The sequence below is a fragment of the Rhipicephalus sanguineus genome, chromosome 6, assembly GCF_013339695.2.
Source record: "Rhipicephalus sanguineus isolate Rsan-2018 chromosome 6, BIME_Rsan_1.4, whole genome shotgun sequence".
Lineage (NCBI taxonomy): Eukaryota > Metazoa > Arthropoda > Arachnida > Ixodida > Ixodidae > Rhipicephalus > Rhipicephalus sanguineus.
Window position 1 is genome coordinate 45,459,815 of NC_051181.1, and position 8,633 is coordinate 45,468,447.

Genomic DNA, 8,633 nt, shown 5'->3' on the forward strand with positions numbered 1-8,633 from the left:
CTCCCGGAAAACACGAAATGAACAACTTGGGGATGGATATTTCAATGAGGCTTTGTGAACTATTTCTTCAATTTTTACTCGTCTTCGACGGCTAGGAACGCTGCTATCTTTTATGCCAATATATTGCGAAGGAGCAGCTTCTCACCAGTCGCGTACTGAGAACAATTGGCACAGAATATATATAGGCTTGTGGAGGGATACAATTGAAATGTCAAGAAGTGATGAGAATATATGTCGATAAATGCAAGAAAAAGCCACTGGCAATTAACTGGCAACAAAGTATACACGTATACACATATTTCCTCGCAATAAGATGCCTATGAAAAGCTGCAGGCAACCTATATACGAGTACCTAAGCAACTGTCACTACACATAATGCGTAAAACAAGGCAAGAAAGAAAAAAAATTGGCTGCCATCCAACCCTGCGAAAGTGAATGTTGAGCGAGGCTGTATCAAAGACCAGACATGCTGAAGAGATTGGGGGGGGGGGGGGGGGGGGGGGTATGTTTTATTGTTACTTTAGAGTAATATGCAGTGATAATCGCTTTGTGGTCGCTTTGGTAGACAGTCGTAGGCTCCGCGACCATTTTAGCAAGACGAATTTGTTCTTTTCCGCACAGCATTGTATTCACGCTGTTTTTACATGTCTTTAATTTCCGTAGTCTACCCATGGTAGACTTAGAATGAACTGAATGGGTTGCTAGACGGGTCTTCCTTTTATATATGAAAGTAGGAAACACACGCGTTGGAAGAAAGGGCCGCCGTTTCACGTCATTCGAAGCCCTCGTGTGGAGCGAAAAGCAGCTGCAACCTAATCTTTACCAAGTACACGTGGGAGGGTGTTCCCATTGCTCACAGGTGCCTTACCATCGATCATGCGGTTTTGATGTTTGTTTTGTGGTTTTCTTTATTGAAACGAACACTGTGAGCTCTATGCCGTATGCCTGATTGCAAAAAAAAAAAAAAGATATGCCGTTCGCATTCAGCTGTTAAAGGGTCCCTAAACCACCCAGAGGTTGAAATTTAGTTGTGGCGTTGCAGTTGTGCACGATTCTACAGCGAACGCGTTCGTCGGCTTATCTGTCCACCTCTCCGAATGCCCATTCCTCGGCGTCCGAGGTGAGAATGCAACGAGGGCGTGCATCTGCTAGCAGAGGAGCCCGTGAGCGCGAGCGTCTGTTGGTGGTTTAGAGGCCTGGCCTTTTGTTTTTAGTCCACGGAGACGGAACCGTTGCAGGGTAGAGGTATCCAGCTTTGCTGTGAAGACTCTTCAGCTTTGCCGTAACGCGATAGCCTAATCGGGCCTCATTCGTGTTGCTGCGTACTGTGTTGTTGACAGCGATCAGCACACGGCTCATGCCTATACGTACTGTGTCCTCATCAGGGCCGTACCCAGGAATTTTTTTCGGGGGTGTTTATGTGTAGAACGGCTAAGTTTAGCAACTGGTGGTATTTTACACCCGAATAGTTAAAGCATGAAAAAATTTTGGGGGGTGTCAGAACCCCCATCAACCCCCCCCCCCCCCCACTTAGTTACGGCCCTGGTCCTCACCACTCAGTTCACGTTGAAACGATAGACAGCACGCAGGTCGTTTCGTTCGCTGTGGCGGCTGCGTTTTCTTACACCAGCGTTCTGTTACGCCAATCCAGCTAGCGCAAAAGCGATATAAAACTTCTACAGTGGGGATTGGCCAAGACGAAACGAACATCTTCTAGCAGCTTTTTCAAATCCAACTGCATCGGTCGTATATCTCTGCTAATGTCCGGCCAGTATGCCACTTTAAGAAGTTCTACAATCCGTTCCTGAAATCTGTTCTTTAAAGGGGATATTCAAAGACCACCGCGAGCCTTGAAAAGTAGGCATAGAATCTGTCTGCAATCCAGATTGTAATGTCCATTTCCTTTTTTTTATGATCCTCTCCTTTACCCACCTTGTTTCCCTTTCCCATGCTCCTACTCGTTCCCCTACTCTGAATATGTGCCCTCTTTTTGGTACATATTCGGGGGAGGAGAATTAACGAGCGGCTGCCGACGGGTTATTCGCACCTAAAAGATTCGAGAGGCACAAGTACAGCGACCACATTTTTACTGCGATAGCAATTATATGGACACTCTAGGCGGATTTTTGCCGTCGTCGTTGCCGTCATGTCCGGATATATATATATATTGAAATAGGGGTGTTGTACGTCAAGAAAGGGTCAGACGTTGCTTTGCGGAAGGCTCTTTATCAGGCAGGTCTGGCTACTGGCGAGCGCGTGCGCGAGCGACAACCACGGGGCCACCGATCGTCGTCGTCGTCTTCCGTAACAGCGGAGCGTCTGTCATTTACATTCAGTACAATTATTCCCCGCGAAATAAGGAGCCATCCTGGCGACCTAGGGACCAGTAAACACGGGAGGGTCGTAGCACTGCTTGAGTCTGGACACGTGGACAATTTCCTGGCCACTGCGACGATGGTCAGATGGTTCCATTGGCTCGATGAGGTAGTTCACCGGTGATGTTTTTTGGAGTATACGATATGGGCCGTGGTACTTGGGGACCAACTTGGTGGAAAGGCCAGGAGTAGCAGAAGGGACACGCAGCCAGACGAGCGCGCCTGGATCGTAGGAAGGAGCGTTAGTGGATGCGTCGTGGTGGTGCTTCTGGCGCCCTTGGTCTTGTGAAGTGAATGACCGTGCCAGTTGGCGGCATTCTTCGGCGTATGTAGCGGCTTGGGACAGAGTCGTGGACTCGGAGGCGTCAGGTCTGTACAAAAGAATAGTGTCCATAGTGCAGGAAGGTTCACGTCCGTAAAGGAGAAAAAAAGGGGAGAACCCAGTAGTGCTTTGAATGGCGGTGTTATAGGCGAACGTAATAAACGGTAGTACTCGGTCCCAATTTGAGTGGTCTGACGAGATGTACATAGACAGCATGTCACCAAGGGTGCGGTTGAAGCGTTCTGTCATTCCATTGGTTTGAGGATGATAGGCGCTTGTGGTACGGTGGACGACGCGGCACTCACGCAGCAATGCTGTGATGACGTCGGAGAGGAACACGCGACCACGATCACTTAGCAACTCTCGAGGTGCTCCATGACGAAGGACGAGATTGTGCAGAATGAAACTGGCAACGTCTTTTGCTGTAGATGAAGGAAGAGGTGAAGTTTCGGCGTACCGCGTGAGGTGGTCGACGGCAACGATGATCCAACGGTTACCGTCTGCAGTGCTCGGAAGGGGACCGTAGATGTCGAGGCCGACGCGGTCGAACGGCCGGGAGGGGCACGGCAAAGGTATTAAGGTACCGCCGGCGTTTTGAGGGGGAGTCTTACGTCTCTGGCATGTGGAACAAGCCCGAACGTACTGTTGAATAAAACGGTACATACCACGCCAGTAATATCGGAGCCTGATCCGAGAATACGTCTTTAGGAAACCTGCGTGGCCACATTGGGGGTCGTCATGGAACGTGGAACAAATTTCAGACCGCAGGTGACGTGGAATTACGAGTAGCCACTGACGGCCACCGGGTGTGTAGTTTCGTCGGTAAAGCACGTCATCGCGAGTGGTGAAGTGCTCGACTTGACGACGCAACGTGCGAGTAGAGGGAGAAGCGGTCCGACCAGCCAGGATGTCCAGAATGGATGCAAGCCACGGGTCCTTGCGCTGCTCGGATGGCATGTCGGCGATGGTGAGGGCAGTGGTATCACAGAGAGGACTTGTGCAGCAGGCAGGGTCAGAAGAAAGGGGCGAACGGGAGAGGGCATCTGCATCCGAATGTTTGCGGCCGGAGCGATACACCACGCGGATATCGTACTCTTGTAGGCGTAACGTCCATCGGGCGAGCCGACCACTTGGATCCTTTAGTGACGACAACCAGCAAAGGGCGTGTTGATCAGTTACGATGTCAAAAGGGCGTCCATACACATAAGGCCGAAATTTGTCTATCGCCCAAATAATGGCAAGGCACTCCTTTTCGGTGACCGAATAGTTGCTTTCGGCTTTACTAAGAGTTCGGCTTGCGTAGGCAACGACGTACTCTTGGAAGCCGTCTTTCCGCTGCGCAAGAATAGCGCCCAGCCCGACACCGCTAGCGTCTGTGTGGATCTCCGTGGGTGCAAATGGGTCATAGTGTCGCAGAATGGGCGGCGACGTCAGGAGGCGGCGCAGTTCGTTGAAAGCATCGTCACAAGGGGGAGACCATGCCGAAAGATCACTAGAGCCGGCGAGGAGCTTGGTCAAAGGAGCGATGATGGTCGCGAAATTGCGAACGAAGCGCCGGAAATAAGAACAAAGACCAATGAAGCTTCGGAGCTGTTTCATGGTAGTCGGTTTGGGAAACGCTGAAACGGCTGTAAGTTTGGCTGGGTCAGGGAGGATGCCGTCCTTCGAAACCACGTGGCCTAGGATCGTAAGCTTTCGAGCGGCGAAGTGGCACTTCTTCAAGTTCAGTTGCAGTCCAGCGGCGGAGAGGCAAGCGAGAACTTGCTCGAGGCGGGTTAAATGGGTCGAAAAATCGGTTGAAAAGACAATGTCGTCTAAGTAACAAAGGCAAATATTCCACTTGAGGCCTCGAAGGATCGTGTCCATCATTCGCTCGAATGTAGCTGGCGCGTTGCACAGGCCAAAAGGCATGACCGTGAATTCGTAGAGCCCGTCGGGCGTGACGAAAGCTGTTTTTTCGCGATCGGCCTCCGCCATGGGTACCTGCCAGTATCCAGAGCGCAGATCTAAGGAAGAGAAGAATTCTGCTCCCTGTAGGCAGTCTAAGGCATCGTCGATGCGCGGCAGAGGATAGACATCCTTGCGGGTGATTCGGTTGAGACGCCGGTAATCCACGCAGAATCTGATGGATCCGTCCTTCTTCACCAGCACAACTGGAGAGGCCCAGGGACTGCTGGATGGTTGGACGATGCCACGTTTGAGCATGTCATTGACCTGGTCACTGATGACACGGCGTTCGGCAGTTGACACACGGTATGGACGCTGTCGCAATGGTGCCTGTTGACCGGTATCAATACGGTGAACAACAGCTGACGCTCGACCTAAGGAAGGCTGGTCGTGGTCGAAGGAGGCTCGAAAACGCTGGAGGAGCTTGACCAGCTGTTCCTGCTGCCCAGGCGTGAGGTGGGAGTCGATAGATTTGCGAAACACGTCCATAGGAACTTCGGTGTCAGTTGCAGGTGTAATGGCACAAGTCGGTAGCGATGGCTTGTCTGGAAGCATTGGGTCTTCGAAAATGCAATCCAAGGTCTCGAGGGTCCCCAGACACTCGCCACGTAGTAAGATATACGGGCAAGCAGAGACGTTGCACGCGTAAAGGGCCGCGGAACCATTGGAAAAGTCGACGACGGCAAATGGGAGGAGGAAGGTTCGACGGCACGCACTAGCTATAGATGGTTGAAACAGTAGGGTCGAATTAGTGGCAGCAGGCGAAAACACAGGCACTAGAACGGCGGACAAAGGCGCGATGTGGACGTCGGCTGCGGCAAATACTTTAGGCGCACTGTGGTCGTCGAGGTCGGGGCACGGAGTCGTCAATGTCAGTTCAGCACGAGCGCAGTCGACGAGGGCCTGATGGGCAGAAAGGAAATCCCATCCTAGTATGACGTCGTAGGATGAGCGAGGAAGAACGACAAACTTGACGGGCATACCAAACATCTTGAATAACAACGCGAGCTGTGCACTGAGCCGTCGGTGATATGCAATGCGAGGTAGCCGTACGCAGGGCAAGATTGGTAAGAGGCGTTGTGACTTTTCTCAAATTGCGGCACAGTTTTTCACTAATTACAGAAACGACAGCGCCTGTGTCGACAAGTGCACGTACGGCTACACCTTCTACTTCTATATCGATTTCGTTGGGCGGATAAAGAGGAGGTCTTGAAAAGTTCGACGACAACGCAGTTCTTGCCTCCGGAACTGCGGCTGTCAGTTTTCCTCTCGTGCGGGGCTAGGGCGGCGATGCATCGGGGAAACGGATCGGCGACGGGGCGATGATGTCCGGCGGGGGTCGAAAGGGCGTCGTGGGGAAAACGAGTCGGCGAGAGGAGAAGAAGGTCGTGGGGGAAACTGAGCAGCTCGATTTGTGGAATTCCCACCGTCCTGAGGCTGCAGGTTGCGACGGCGACAGTAGCGTGCTATATGCCCCACAAAACCGCACGCAAAACATATCGGCCGATTGTCGAAGGTACGCCATGGGCTAACGGCAGAAGGTCCGGTGGGCGAGGTAGGATGGGGTGCCAAGCGTGTGGGCTGCGTCGTAGTGCAGAAGTACCCGGTGTCCCGGTAGGTGCCAGAAACAGGTGGGGCTGGTGGTCTGGAAACGACGGCAGCGTACGTCAGCGGTGTAGTGGTAGGCGGCGATGGTGGTAGTGCCTGCGCTACTTGTGTCTCAATGACCTGGCGTAGACGTGGGTCTAATGATGTTACTGGCTCAGGTGTTCGGGTGACGAGGGAAAGTTGACGCGCAACTTCCTCACGGATGAACTGCTTTATATGCGGCAGTAAAACGGCATGGTCAGCGGCGACGTCGTTGACAAGGGCGGAAACCTCAGCTGTATCTTCGGCTGCACGGCGCGTCGAGACGCGCTGCTTTCGCAACTCGTCGTATGACTGACAGAGCTGGACCACGTCGGCGACAGTCTGAGGATTCCGAGCGACGAGCATCTGGAACGTATCGTCGTCCACTCCTTTCATGATGTGTTTGATTTTGTCGATTTCGGCGAGAGATGGAGATAATTTCCTTTCCCTACTATCCTCTGCTAGCTTCAACACTAGCTAAGGAGGGAAGGTGTTTGAGGTTCGAATCGGCGCCCCTCGATGACTCGAGTGCACGGTGGCAGCGCGAAGGAAGAGCCGTTGTCCAGTGAAGAGACGCTTTATTGCCACGCTCAGGCGTCTGCCCGGGTCCAAGCCCGAACCTCCGCTCTCCTCTCACATCCAAAACAGCCTCTTTTCAACGTTCAGTTAGACAAAGAGTCCCTCAACAAACCAATCACACTTGGGGGTTGGCATCACCACAACCAATGGCACAAACACTTTCATGACAGACACGGCATTGGTCTAACGTACGACACAATCTACAACACGCGAGGGGATAGGTTCACTGCGCAACACGTGTCATCTCACTCTCTCCTACGTTATAGTCCGAGCATGCCCCTGACGTCCGCCAGCGCCGAAAGCTCGGCTCGGGCTCAACCGGCCCGCGTACCAACGTCTCTTTCAAGAAGCCGCCACAAAGAAGCGCGAATCTTCCCAGGTCCTGGCCACTGGCGAAATGTGTACGCGATAGTGCGTTGCACACCAGTCTAATGACACTCGGTCATTACATGCAGCTGGGGGCCGGTTCACCTGAACGCTCCGAGTTCCGTAATTACGACCAGACAGCGATTGTACACAAAGACATCCCCCGGTCGCATCCGGCCAAGCGGTCGCAAGACCAATTCCTCGCGTTCCCTTTTGCGGCGCCGACACGTGTTTCTTGTTAGCAGCAGGTTCTCGGAACGGCGGCGCAGGTAAACGCTCAAAGGGGTGCATGCGGATGCTAAACAATAACTGAAACCAGTCTCGCGTCGTCCCACCGTCGTGACGGGTCTTCCCGTTCAGCTTGTATCTCCTCCCTTTTGTTACAAGCAAGGAGGCGGCTTTGGCGGCCCTGCGCTTTGACGGCGTCACCACAGAGTCGCCTTTCTTTCCCAGAGCGGGGCCTTCCGTGTCTGCTCTTTGCGGCGCCGACACGCGGGGATCTCTCTGCGCTGCGCAGAGTTTGTACACTGAACCAAACAACAACACGCCGACTCTGCATGCCTCAGACTGACTGCATGCCTGCATGCCTCAGACTGACTCCTCCCCCCTCAAGAGTGTTACTGGACACTCGATGTCCACGTAACACGATAAAAAAAACAAAAAAAAAAAAACACCGCACAAAATAAATAGGAAACTCTTCACGCACGCAAGTGCTGGATCAATTTCCATTTCACACTCAAAATAACAACTTTCTCGACATACTGCGGAGAAGAAACAAACAAAATCCGTGCGACGAACAACAATTATGACACACTCTGAATGAAATCAACAGTATTAATAAGCTCATGGTGGCTTGACACAAGGCACGCAAACTTTTCGGAGTCCTGTTGCATAGTGTCTCTCACATTTACCGCACCATCATTGTCCCAACACATGAGACCCACTCTGTGCGCCCCTCAGGCCCCGCAGAACACACTCAAAGGAGGCGACGGACTCCGCGTCAGCTATATCTTATGCTCAAAGGATCGCACCCGGTTCGAAAAAGAATCAACACATTCCCCAAAACACTGCTTCATTACATAGCAACACTGGCCCTACAAAACAAATCAGATACACCTATACACACAGTCCTATGGGTAAGTCTACACTGCAATAACAGAAGGAATGCCTACAATAAAGAAGACATTTGCATCTAGACACAAAATATTTGTCTGAGCTATGTTACACAACACTTGACACTTAAGCCGAAATGCGAGAAAAAAAACTTGCTCATTCATTCGATCCAACGTAACTAGTTCAATAGCTAGCGATAAAGTAATAAACAGTCTGCGTCAAACATAACAGGCAACTTACATAACATTTATAACAGTCTACTGACATAACGGTTATATGAACACAACATAAATGATCATCCG